General features: G+C 36.3%; 1 protein-coding gene across 2 annotated transcripts in view; it reads left to right on the top strand.

Annotated features, from left to right (window-relative positions):
- The first annotated feature begins 4,834 nt into the window (after positions 1-4,834).
- The window catches only part of LOC121324116 (A-kinase anchor protein 6-like), a 115,607-nt gene continuing 106,386 nt past the window's right edge, over positions 4,835-14,055 (top strand). Inside the window, exon 1 of one of the 2 annotated variants that reach the window (XM_041265598.1) lies at positions 4,835-4,916. The gene's annotated coding sequence lies outside the window, so the exon portion shown is untranslated. Of the gene's footprint in view, positions 4,917-6,001; positions 6,094-14,055 lie in introns of those variants that run through there. The other variant, XM_041265600.1, reaches the window with a different exon arrangement.

Here is a 14,055-nt window from a genome sequence, read left to right as displayed (position 1 = left end):
GAATACTTTTGAATCCCACCTGAGACTATTTGAGAGACGTTTGTGTTGCTTTGTTCCTCTGTAGTAATAATGCAGTCAAGTTAATCAGCCAAATGGGCTACTACTGACCCTGCCTAGTATGAGCAAAGTATCACACCCACTATCATGATTACACTGTTTTATACTTAAACTGGCAGCATATCCAGTACATGTTTAATTTGAATGGTATAAATTGTGAATTAAAATGCCATTCTACTTTAAGGTTCCTCTGTAAAGTCCCACTGCTCAGTGTTGCAATATGTCAGAGATGCTAATGAATGATTTAACACTGTTTAATAGCACAGATGTGCACTTTCTGAAGTTTTGAACTATTAAAAACAGACAAACCACAACAACCTTGCTCATCAATGGCTTCGTAACCTTTCCCATCAGTACTTCAGTGCATTCTCCACTACCGACTTTAAATGTAAAGTAGGATGTAGCTAAAAAAAAAAAAAATCAAAACAGGCAAGAGAACAAATATAAACTCAAACATTTATATTTATTAATAATCTTCTTGTTTTTGTAGTATATTTCATAGCAATCCATGTCAAGGTCCTTTTACCATTAGGGTTGACCTATCAATTTACAAAATGAGGGGCTTCAAATAAGGGTGAATGGAGTAACATGAAGCACCCCCTGGTTTTGCATGGCATATACAGGGGTTAGTTTTTTTCAATGGCTTTCAGCACCCCCACTTTAAAAATTGTTCCAGTGCCACTGAATATTACATTTAGTGTTTGATGACCAAGGTTTTGTTGTTCGGCCCCTTGTATGATGACACATTACTGCAATATTAAACAGCATTGAGTAAACCTCCAGCGTCCATAAAGTCAGAGTGGAGGAGATTTTTTAAATGTTTAAATAAAAAAGAAGAAAAGGCGGTTTCACAGGGGGCTATCCTGGACAGTCAGGCAGACATTAAATGTGACGATGTTTTGAGACGCATGGTCTCTTTCCTACTCGAAAGAATGTGCCGTTTAACAGGTATTTCAGATGTTTGTCTAATTCCTTTACTGACTCAACATTAGTTAGCATTCTGATGCCATCTTGTGGTTAATGTCAGAATTGCCTATATCCTTGAAAATTATTTGTTAGTCTAGTCACAGTGTCCCATATGGTTAAAGAAATTATTATTACCATTATTATTACATTTTTTAAAAGGTTGCTGCATTATGATAGGTGTTTCTTTTAAAAGTTACAGTAAAAAAATAAAAAAAATTAAAAAAATTACCCTGTAAAAAAATTTAAGGGGTTGCCCAATGTTTAAAAAAACAAACAAAACTGTGTTCCAGGATTTCATCATTGAACCTGTTTATCTGCCATAGGTATAACTTTGTCTAGCATTATACCAAGGCTAAAATACAACATTTCGACAAAACAAAATGAGTCTTTTGTGCTTATTAAACCCTGGTGTACTTTAGCCAATGCAATAACACAGCATAAAGGTATTGCATTTCTATCTTGGAACAACACTAAGCACAACAATGCAAGTTAACATGCTGATAACCTCAGTGGAATACAATGCCTTTATAAAGTACTGTGTTCTTTATGGCATCACTTGAGAAGAGTAAAGGCCAACAGGAGATTCAAGTAAGGACATGCATTGGGTAGTGTTCTTTTACATGTATGCACTTTGTATAGAATCATGAATCACCATACATTAATCCAGACCCCACCATTACTAGTAAGACTAAGGAGAAAAGAAAAATAAACTTAAATAAAATAAAGTTTGCATAAACCGGGCACTAAATATGTCGTGTATGCATCTCTCTCTGGTGCACATGGCACAACACTTACAGAGCCTCTGAAACACTAGCTATAGCTATTAAAAATAGGAAAACAGAACTGGACTGTGGACCAGGGTTTAAAATCAATCAGCATTTTTATTTCATAATGCTGATTCTATTCATATTGCTTTGAGCATTCTCCAATTCTAAAATGATGGGAAATCAAAGTATTTAAATGCAATTACAACTGAAGAATGGGAGCATACTCAGAGTGCCAGCATTGATTAAGCAGCATGTTTGTTGTGGAACCTTGAAAGCTACAAATGGCTCCAGTTCTGATAAGTTTGTTAATTGACAACAGAACTGGCAGAAGGCACAGGTGTCATTGTCTATCAAATCAACAGTACGAAGGTCACTCTTGAAATCAGGACTTAAAGGATGTGTTGCCTGTTAAGAAAGGGGAACAAGACTAAAAGGCTAAAATATGCACAAGAACACAGAAACTGGACAATGGAACAATGGTCAGAGGTGCTTTGGACTGTTGATAGATGAACCACGACACTTGTACCTTCGGTCAGTTCTGTTGTCAATTCAACGCTTGTCTTCTTTCTATTCCTTAAGGATATTATCTTCAAGTATTGCTCATCCTTGTTAGATAGCTTTTTTGAGTCTTCCAGTCCTGGGTTTGTCAATTGCAGATGATGTTTCTCTGTACTTGTTGATTATGCTTCAGATACCACACCTTGAAAGTCAAGTGAAGCTAATTAAGCTAAGCTTAATTGTTTTCCTTTATGTAAGTCAAGGTTGTTATAACAGTAGAAAACACTAGTGGAAGCTTTGAGTAAATTATTGATGCTCATAATGCATCAGAGTAGAACAATGCAAAATGTCTAAGACTTTTGCACAGCAGGCAGTAATATATATATATAATATATATATATAATATATATAGTAATATTATATATATATATATATGTGGGTGTGTGTCTTCAAAAGAAGTTTTGGTATGTTTAACCATACTTTTTGTAAGGAAGTGTGTTTGAAAAGGTACTTTAGGGTTTTGATGCCATCCCAAACTACGGTACCGTTTACTCTCTCACTCTCTCTCTCTCTCTCTCTCTCTCTCTCTCTCTCTCTCTCTCTCTCTCTCTCTCTCTCTCTCTATATATATATATATATATATATATATAGAGAGAGAGAGAGAGAGAGAGAGAGAGAGAGAGAGAGAGAGAGAGAGAGAGAACGAGAACAAGAACAAAAGACAAATGGACAGGCATCACCCACAGGGGGAGCTGGCAGAGCAGGGGTTTAGAACATCTGTTCAGAGCTTGATTTACAATAGATTGGTTGGCTTGCTATCTACTTTTCTGTCCTGTACCTAGTAGTGTAGAGAATGGTGAAATGGTCATGAGTCTTGAATGTCACAGTGACTGTAATCCTCAGAATGCTTTCCTTCACCACACAGTTTATAATCTCAGTTTGGCAGAACCATCTTGAGTTTTAATTCTGGATGTAGGGTTAGGCTGTTTTAATTCCGGTGATGTATTTCTCCTGTGTGCAGTGGGCCCTGCCCTTTTATATATGAACTTAAAGCTGCATGTAAAACTCCAAATGAAAAGGTTTTTTTTTTTTTTTTTTTTTTTGGTCACTATGGCGAAACTACCTTTAACTAATGTAAACCAACTGGATTGCTTTCTGAAAAGATGCACAATAGTCTACTTGATGGAGGAATGTAGAATACAGGACACGCCCTTTAAGGTATAAATGATAATGAAACAGATCAGGTTTCATTTAACTAGTCCTATCTGCACAAACTATGCCTATGGTGTTTCTTGCTAATTTAATAACATTAATGTAACATCTTTACATTGGTTCAAAAAAATTAGAAAATTCATTTCATTTTGTGATTGTAGATTTATGCCACTTGCCATCTCCTCTCAGTGAGTAATATCCAGCTTCGCTTTGTAAAATAAATAACCAAACAGAAAGGGTAAAACTGTAAACAGCACACTCATTTAAAATGTATACCAAGACTCTTCTTGACAACAACCATTTTGTAAAAGATTTAGAACTGGAGCCTTTTAAATTTTTATTTAGCGATTTTCAAGAAAGTAAAAAAGGCATGCATTTTAGCGTAAATCTGTTTTACATGTCATTTATGTAAGCTACTCAATTACTACACATTAGGCCTAATCTTTCTTCCAGTAAGTTATTCTATTTGAACTGCTTTTATTTAGGCGCGATCTTTTAGTGACGCATTTGAGGTTTCATAATTTAATATGGAAGCAGACACAAAGCGACAACCTGTTTATGCATCAGGGAAAACACACTTTTTTGCTTTCCGTTTCCCACATATTTTAAGATGAGGGTGTGAATTTAATAATTGACAATTTATTACTTTGCAAATTTAGTAACCTACTACTATAATGCTTAAACAGATACAAATATGTTAGCATTACACTAATAATACTTTTTAAAATCAGTTGATAATGACAATGTCTAAAGATGTTCTTTAAAGACTGATGGTGTTTATATACAGGCAGTTTAACAAGGGGGAATATAAACATGCTGCTACCTACAATATTCCTGTCAGTCACTTTCTGTGTCATGGTTCGCTCTAGCTGCAAAGAAACCATGTGACCTTCAGAAGTGAATAGACACAAGAAAACAACAGAATATTATATACTATAGGTTTGTGCTTGAAAAAATCTGTCTATCCTCCTGGACAAAAATGAAAAACAAACAAGAAACAAATGACATTTTCATCACAACAAGAAGGAAACATTGATAAGGTTGCTCACACTTAAAAGAAATAAAATACGATGTAAAGCGTGTTAGTGTGTTAGTGTCTCATAAATATTCAGCAGCACAGCTTTGAAACAGAAATTTAAAAAATACAGGAGAGCTGTCTTTTCTTTTTTACTGTGCTGTTACTGAGCCACGCCCATCTGAGACACTGAACCTCACCGGAGGACCAACTTACTGCAAGCTCCAATAGCACTGCAGAACAGCTTGGTTTCCATAGCAACAGTCTTTCCCATAATGAGCTGCATCATCCAAACTGATGTAACAGTGGCATGCAGTGGGTCAAGTCAGGCACCACCTTGCATCGCATCCTGCAGATGTACTGAAAACATCTAAAGGAAGAATGGAGTAATATTTGAAATGGTATGTACATTTAAACCTTGTGTGAGTTTTTTCATATCATTATTTCACTGTTTGGAGGCTTGGCGGCTTTGTTCCAGTGTTGTCATGAATACTAATAGAGTCATTCCTGCTTTTCCTTGCATTGTAAAAGGGCTAGAGGAGGTGGCTGTCGCATACATAAATACCTTCTGCAGACAGTGGGGTTGAGACAAAGGCCTAGAATTTGCATCACAAAAAAAAAAAGTGTTTTTTTGTTCTATTTTCACAACCATTTCATGATTTCCAGGAATGTAGGGGCTTGGTTGAGATTTTCAGCGCTTCTCAATTGCTAATTACTATGCCAGCAGCCACCCACCTTTCTAAAACTATTTACACAGCACAGTGACCTGATTCTGTGGCGAGACTGCTTTTTCCATCTGAGCTTTGATTATTTCTGTCAGCTGCTCTCGATTATATGTGAATTGTTCTTGCATCACTGGTTTTAATTCAAATTATGTCCCAAAGCCGCATTGGTATTGTGGGACTGTAAAAGGGCACACAATCTCCATTACCAAATCCATGTTGTAGTGTATCCTGTAAATATTTTCAGGTTGTGTTCCAATCTTATTTGAGAGGACTTGTATTGATTGCACCTTTAAATTTTTTTATTTTTATTTTTTAATCTGTTTTAACCCTGAATGCTAAAGGCACTCATACTTCCCTAATACAGGGCCTGTTAAGGTTTCTATTTTACTGTATTTGATATAAATCCTTATAGCACCTACAGATGTATGTGACGTGGGGAGTTAAGGCCTTGCCTTAAACCTTTGTTTGTTTGCTCTGTATGTCAGTGCTTTTTTGAGATTTTACATTTTTAAAAATATGTGAATGTTGAGGGTATTTCTAAGCAGAATTATCTATCTGTCAGCTATATACGCAGTTACAACAGAAGAGCTTTTGAAGACAGTCTGGCAGGCTGAAGAATGTGTTTTGTTTGTCAGGCCAGGCTGCACAATGCTCGCTGCCTGGCCTCCTTTTGTGTTGTGTTAAAGACCCTGCTGTAGGCATTCATTTGGCACATGTTTATCTGGAGGCCCTAGTCAGTCGTTCCTGTGACAAGCAGATCTGTTCGGGGACACTGGCTTTCCACTCAGGGAGTGGTCCGTTTCTTCTGGTAGCTGCAAGCCTTTGCTCTTGTTTGCTTGAGAAGAACAAGACGGTAGGATTTTCTAGAGAAAAGTGGGGGAAAAAAGAACAGTAGACTGATACTAAAAAACAGATTGTGGGTGGTTAATAACAGCAGTTCATTCCAAAAGGATTATCAGCGTGGGGGTGGGCCTGTTCGCTCTTATTAATAGAACACTTGTCAAAAATACTATGCATGCTATGTATCTATCTTTAAAATGATGTAAACCATAGTCATTTTCCCAATGCAATAGAGACTATAGCATCTTCTTATAGGCCTGTCTTGACATGACTCTGCCTAATTGTAATCTACGAGGGAGATTATGTGAATGTCTGGAGTATAGGTATAATTTTGCTTCTTGGCTTTGTTTGTGTAGATTTTAAATAGAAATACAAATTGCAAAATTGACTTTTAGTAGCTACTAAGGGATATGCAAGCCTTTTAGGCCTTGTTTACCTGATATGGGCAGTGCACAGTAATATTGCTTGCACACTTCTCATCTGGCCTAGTCCAGTAAACAATCAATAGCTGATATTGTATTTCAGTAGTACTATATTGCTTCCCTTTCTACCAAAACAGTACTGCTTCAATCATCTGTCCTAGAAATATTTTCTTTTGTGCGAATGATACATAGGAATGGGATTATTTGATGCAGCCTTATAAGTGTCCCCCGTTGTGTTGGAGGAAAGGGATGGCCAAGCTATTAGCAGTTTTCTATTAATAATTGAAAAGTACAGGCAGCATCCCTGGAGCACAGACTGTGCCTCAGGTGGTGCTCGCTGGAAATGGTCGGGTCTGACCAACAGCTGAAATAGAGAGCGTCTCAAACTGGTGAGCGCAGCATGTGAGCCTGACCCACAGGGAGCAGTCAGATAGCCAGCGTGCATACCGCCATGCCTGTCGCACTGTTTTGCTGCTAGGAATTGAAGAAGGTCGTCTGTAATTGGAGGCTGCGATAGGAATACAGATGGCTTCATTACACCTGGAACCTAGCTGCAGTTGAAATGTAAGGATCAGGGATTTTGAAGATATTATTTTGTTAGTATAACTCCATGAAAGACAACGAGTGAAAGCAGGGAGTGATTAGAGCCTGACTAGTGGTAATTAGGGTCTGTGAAATCAGCCATTTGTGTGTCTTCATGCTGAGGGAATATACAACTAATCAGCATACATTTTCTGCATCGTCAAGTCAAGGACATGTGAAGCAAGGAAAACTGCACTGTCACATGCAGAAGACTGTTTGAAATTACAGAAGAACTTGCCTCTTAGTAGTTTTGTTTTCCTTATTGTAAGAGTGTATTTAAAAAAAAATAGATGCACACAATCCCACGAAATCCAAACACTTGATTTCCTATTCCCTAGTGTTATTTTCATTGCAAATGGTCTTTTTAAACATTGCACAAATTCAGAGGTACATGCAGGGGTATGTTTCAAAAGCGTGAGTTTTAACATACAATATGATAATATTTCGTTTTAAGCAAACTCACTTTTGAAAAAAAAATTATAAAATAGATGTTCGTGTCAACAGTAGGATCTCTTCTGCTTGTCATAAATTTTGTAGAGAAAAATAAAACATGGGATTTTTCAGACAACATGGATAAATCAGATTGTGTTGACTGTGGCCTTTGCATTCCATATATTAGGACATTGTTTTCACTGGGACTCCCTTTGAAAGGAGATCTCAAAGTAATTGAAAATACTTTGAACTGCTGCTAAAGCTGTGGTGGTCAGGGTGAGGCCATTAAACTTGAACTGCACGCAATGTTTCTTTCCTTTCCAACAGGGACCCACCAGCTAGCTCTGGTCTGCTTTAACACCTGCCCAATACAATGATATCTGCACTAACCAGTTTGCTGCTGTGTTTTGATTTGACCCTGGTTTTCTGGTGAGAGCTCCATGCAGCTCTCTGATTGGATACAACTCGTGAAAGCATCCAATCACGATACATACAACTCCCAAGTGAAAATGCTGGGCAGCACCTGTCACATGCTCTCGCTTATGTTAGTTCTTATGCTGCTTTTTAATACTTGTTGGAAGATGACATTGTAGCCACTCCAGCACTAGATTACACCATGTGCTCAGCCTAGTTTGTTTTCATAGCCATAGTAATGCAAATATGCAATCCAACATGCATGCATCTTGTGATGTACATGTTTTGCATGGGTTTACAAATGGAAATAATCTATTGGTAGGAACGTGTTTCAAGGCTACAATTAACATGTTCAAGATAACGAAATGCTGACAAGCTTATGTCTGGAGATATTGGAGCTCAGATATGTCCTACTTTAGAGTGGGTTTTTTATATAAGAGTTAAACTGTTTTTAAATTCACTAAGGCAGTTAAGAGCTGTTCGGCATTTGTTTGCCCGATAATGATCTTATTTGTGCTTATATGCTTATTTGTTTTTAATTAAATTATACTTAACGTTCATATAGATAACACAATACATTCCAAGAAATCTTATCTAATATGTATTACCATCACTTCATAGATCTCACATTGTCTGACACAACGGCAGTAGACAATTCCTAATGTAGCTAGACATGTAGGTACCAGAAGACATGTACTGTAGGTTTCAGATGTAGAAACTCTGTGCTACATTGATTTAAAGGATTCCTGATTTGCATTCAGGAAGAAACCAATTGAAACTGCAGATTGACCTATTCAGACTAGCTGAGTCTAATGAACACCACATGTTGGTATTTTTATTTTATAGATTCTGTAGCCAGTGCAACTGTCTGGTCTGAGGGGAATACTACCCAGGGATGTAAGAGAAATTTAGTCATTAGCTTCTGTAAATAAAGATGGCTAGATAATGTTAAAGTGTAGGGGAGGTACGTATGAGTGACTCTTGACTTTGTAAATGAGATGTTACACCTCTACAGTCCAAGCCCTGATCACTGGCATTGCTTAGATTTTTGTAAGCCCACAATATCCACCCACCCTATGTAAAATGTAAAAGTAATGGATTATACAACAAATGATACATTGCAGTTTCATTATTTGCAGAAATTTTGTACTTTAAATGTAATATTTTTGTTATCAAAATATTACTTGGGGTCTTTGGACCTTTGATCCACAGGGCTGCAGCTGAAACCATAACTCTCTTTTCACTCTTGATCTGAGTCATGGTAAGATACATTAGTCTACTATCTCATCCTGGTATTTTTACTACAGTGCATTGCAGGCTATAATCATGACCTCAGCATTGTTTCTAGCAAACTAATTATCTTTGTGAATTTATTGGTTTAGTCATCAAAAAGGATGGGCAACCATAATGAAGATTGAACACCTGTTATTAAAATCGAATGACTCCTTTTCACTAAAATGCTAATATAGTGTACAGTAAATAGAAACATAAATAATATAGATCTTCATACAAATATATATTTACCAGTATTGTCAATTAAGTGGTGGTTTGTCTCCAAAATGTGCAAAAGTGTACTCAAAAGCAGAGGAAATGTATGCCTTTTGTTTTCAGAAACATACTGCATAACAGCAGCAACACTGCTGAGTATTATTATGAGGGCAATTATGAAACGGTTAACTTCAGCAATATTCTATGATCAGAATCATTTCCAATAGATACACTTTTTAAAATCCAACAATGTTTTCATTTCGATGTTGTGCACTCATACCCAATATATATTTTTTACAAAAGCAGTGTCTTACAAAAATACATGTGCTTACTTGATTTGTAACAATGCATTATTCATAGTCAGTTGGAAGAGTCCCTTGTGAATATACTGCCGACATTGTTTCCAGCAGAATCTACTCAGTTGATGATGTCATAGTCACATTACTCCAAGAAGCAAAAAAAAACTAAAAGCATTGATTTTAGTCATCTTGTAGTAGTTACTGGTACCACAGAAGTGCTTTTTACAAAGCTTGCATTACTACAATAGCAGAAAAAAAGCAGGTTAAAAATGATATCACAAGAAATGTATGATACAAGCTTCTTTCCAGTCTCAGCCATTATTAACACATTGACCCATTTCTTGTTCCAGTAACATTTATAAATATTTTAAACTAAAACCCAACAACACATTCTGTAATGCAACACTACCCGACATTTGTTCAACTGTTATACTATGTGTCGTTTTATTCAGATTGCTTTCCAATCACACAATGGTTTTAATTAACCATTCCAAACCATCCATTTGAAGTAACTACTTTACAAATTAGATTCAGGGGGTAGCAGGGCTTGTTCCCTATGAATAAACATCTGATTAAATAAGAGTAAAAAAGTAAAGTTTAACACTACTACAGTATGTGTTGTATTCCAGGAAACCTGTTATTTTGATGTATCGCTATCAATTTAGAGAATAACAGGCTGGACAAAACTATGAATTCATAATTAAACTACATTGTATTGTACTTTTATTGATCAGCAATACATTACACGGACCATACAGCATGTAACATTAAAGTCTTGTGATTAATAGCAGTTTGTTACAGTAGCTGCAGAGTCTAATAATCGTGTATGTGTGTGTGTGTTTGATTGATTGGTTTTGGTTTGATCTCTTCTGAAATATGCTGCTGCTTCAAAAGGCACATAGATTCCCTTAAAAAGGGTTTTATGTGTATTGCTTTAAGAAGTCATTGATTTGGTTCAGTGAATCAACAAGTAAGACAAGAATGTCTATTATCTTGGAGGTTTCATTTACTACAAGGTCAGAACATTTAATAGCCAGAAATAACGTAACCATTTTGTGCGTAGCAACATTGAATGCCATCAAAATAAACTAATGCAATTAAGAAGTTATTATTGACTTGACCAGTTAGGTACATTATTAAGTAGCATAGTTTAAGATGCTACTAAAACTAGTCACAGGTAAAATAGGGTGATGCCTTCCTTCCATTATCCTCTTGTTGATGTTGTTTGTTGTGTTCCTTCCTGCTATCCAGTGTGCATTGAGTAATAAGGGCATTATTAATCAGAAGTCCTACCTTGCATCTTAGTAAGTGTTACAACGTGGTATTATTGTGTTGCATTGTTGGTGCTTTTTGAATTTAGAACTCATAGATGAAGGATAGTGACTCTGGCTGGTGCCAGCATGAGTGCTTCCCCTCCCAACTGTTTCACTTCATTCTAACCTAGACCTGGTTAAAAGTATACTGAATTGTGTGGTGTTTTTGTGATGTGGACTAATTGTGGACAAAATGTTCTATCAACATAATAAATGCACCACAAATACATCGAGAAAATGACCTTTTTCTAGTTTGAAGATCCATAATTCCAGATTGAATGAAGATCCATTTTACCTGCTGATTTTTGAATAATGTTTAACTGATAAAGTCTGTTTTTTGTTATACTTTTTAAGAAAGACTTATCCAAAGCTCTTTTGGACTGCACATATTTTTATTGTTTAAAAACATGCAAAGCTTTAGTTATAAACACTGTATGTGGCTGCCAGGTGGTGGGTGTTACGCTGTTGCAAAACCACCATTGAAATAAAAGGTAAACTAAAATCTTAAAGGGGATTTCACTTTAGCCACAGGATTTTCAGTTTGGAAGTGAAGTGTCATTGGAAGAAGGCAATTCTGGGATTTGATTAGATTTTTATCCAAGCTAGTGCTAAACCCGTGACTATTGTTTGGATATGTATGCCTTGCTGTGCTGTTGACACTAAGCAGAAATATTGAACACAGTCTATTGTGGTTCCTTTTGGGAGAGGCTGGATGGGGATGGGGTGCGGCGATGTTTAAATGCTTGACTCAGCAACACAAGAGCAGATCTCCTCCTGACTCATATTATCTGGGATGTAATGTGATCTCATGAGCTTCTGGAGTACAGGATTGTCAGAGATGGATTTGCTTGCATTACCACAGCTAAAGTCGGTTAGTTTTTAGGGTCATAAATCACTGATCACGAATGCAACGTTTTATATATATGTTGCATACTTATAAGGTGAAAGCATAGTAAATTGTTAGTTTTGGTTCTTTACTGCATTTTAGCAGCAGTGTAGCTGCACTACTAATTGTAAGTGCAGTTGATATATATGGTTAACAATGTTTTTATTATGAATGTATTAATGCAAGTATTAGAAATACATTAAGATGGGTGATCTTCTGCGAGCTACTGTACTTCTGTTGCATTGCAGTCGTTTTTCATCTGGGAGTGGGTGACTCACTGTGACTGATAGAAAGTTAGATCAATAATATAATGTCTTAATGTCTGCCTGGGCTTTGTGATATCTTTACAGAAAAAGCACGCAAATCCAGTTGCTGATAGCTTGGAATAGGAGATATAAAAAAATGATGCATGAAAATATAATTGACTGTCTCATTTGTATCTGCCGAGTAGATTTCTGAACAGGTCAATTTGCACTTGAAATGAGCAACCGGGTGGTGGAGGATGTAAAGGTCTCGTGAGAATTCGAATTGTACTGTGCTCCCCCCTGTGGGATTCAGCATAGAGAAACTGCATTTCAGTTTGGTAATAATTACAGTAAATCTCCTAGCTGGGCATTTACATACTGTACTTCAGTACTTCATATTGTGCTGCTAATGAAACAGTGTAACACATTCAGTTCTGTATATGATTACACCAGGCATAGTTGCAGTATTTATTAACTCCTCTAGTATACCACATATCCAGTCTATATAGTGTCTTTAATTATTTTATGGACAGAAATGAAAACAGAGCATTGATGACAATTCCCAGACATTCTGATTCACTTTGGTTATGTGATAGATAAATATGTGATCAAATTATTTGCCAAACGTATTTATACATTTTGTCATAGTTAACTACATTTGCTAAATATTCAAGCTATGTGTAAAATGAAGACATTTTCAGGAAATAATGTAACTTTTGTGTATTAGGCCTTGTAAACATAAATATTGTCATCTTATATATTTTATATTTATATTTTATTTTGTGAAATTTAGTGGGGCTTTTGATAAACAATACAGAAAGGACACCCTTTTGTAATAACCTATACTGTAATAACACAGCTCTACTGTGGTCTGGCACCGTGCTAGCTTCAGTGTTATGATTCATGTGTAGAATGGTACCATGGTGGTACAGTGACATTAATACATTGTATCACAGTGGTATGAACCTGTACATACTGGCAATCCATTGCAGGGTATTATTTGCCCAAAATCCATTCTGTTGCCATTGCTGGTAATGCATTTGTTTACAAAAAGGTTCTGCAAGAATTTCTTCAGTTTTTTTTTTCATGGTATCCCAGTGGCCATTTCTGGAGGTTCCTTGAATGGCATAAGGGACGATTCTTCAACGTGTCCAGTCTTTAGTAAGCTGTTTTTTTAAAAGGGTAAAAACATCAGTCATTTTGAAGTTGTTTTTGTCTCAGTTTTGGAACGTTAACATAGAATTGTCTCCTTGCAAAAAGTTAACTGAAGAGTTAATTAAAGATTGCTTTGAATATGTGCCCTGTTAAGATGGTTGCTCTTTTCTTCAGTATGTACTGTGTACATGCTATTGCTGGGGAGCAAGGGTTTTAACACATGTCAGTTATACTTTATTTGTTAATCTCTCCCTGGCCATACTGGTATCACGCTATAGAGTTTAGATTACCTGCTGAGCTAAGTGCTGACTGTATTTTTGTTTGTACATGCGTTGTGTGGATGGACTCAGTTTTAATTCCAGTTTGGATGTGACAGTATAGCATGTCAGAAGGAGATAGAGGGTTGGGTAAGATGGCACTGAGGATGGGAAAATGAGCTTTTTATAACACATGTTTCTCCAAGATAGTGTGGATTAACTTGATTTAACCCATACTGTCCAGAGCTAGTAAGAAGCTAGTGAATATGGAGTACAGATCATTTTATCCACACTCTTAATGCTGAAACTAAACACTGAATGCTCGATGATGGTACATATAAAGCCAGATGTATCTAACAATTTGACTATATCATTGGATCAAAGGGATTAACCCTACATTTTGAGCAAAGGATTGTATAACTGCCAGTACACTTCCATTATAAAAATGTTAAAAATCCTTTTTGAAACACATAGTAATGTAT

The sequence above is a fragment of the Polyodon spathula genome, chromosome 12 (genome assembly GCF_017654505.1).
Source record: "Polyodon spathula isolate WHYD16114869_AA chromosome 12, ASM1765450v1, whole genome shotgun sequence".
NCBI classification, from domain to species: domain Eukaryota; kingdom Metazoa; phylum Chordata; class Actinopteri; order Acipenseriformes; family Polyodontidae; genus Polyodon; species Polyodon spathula.
This window is presented reverse-complemented; position numbering and strand designations above follow the sequence as displayed.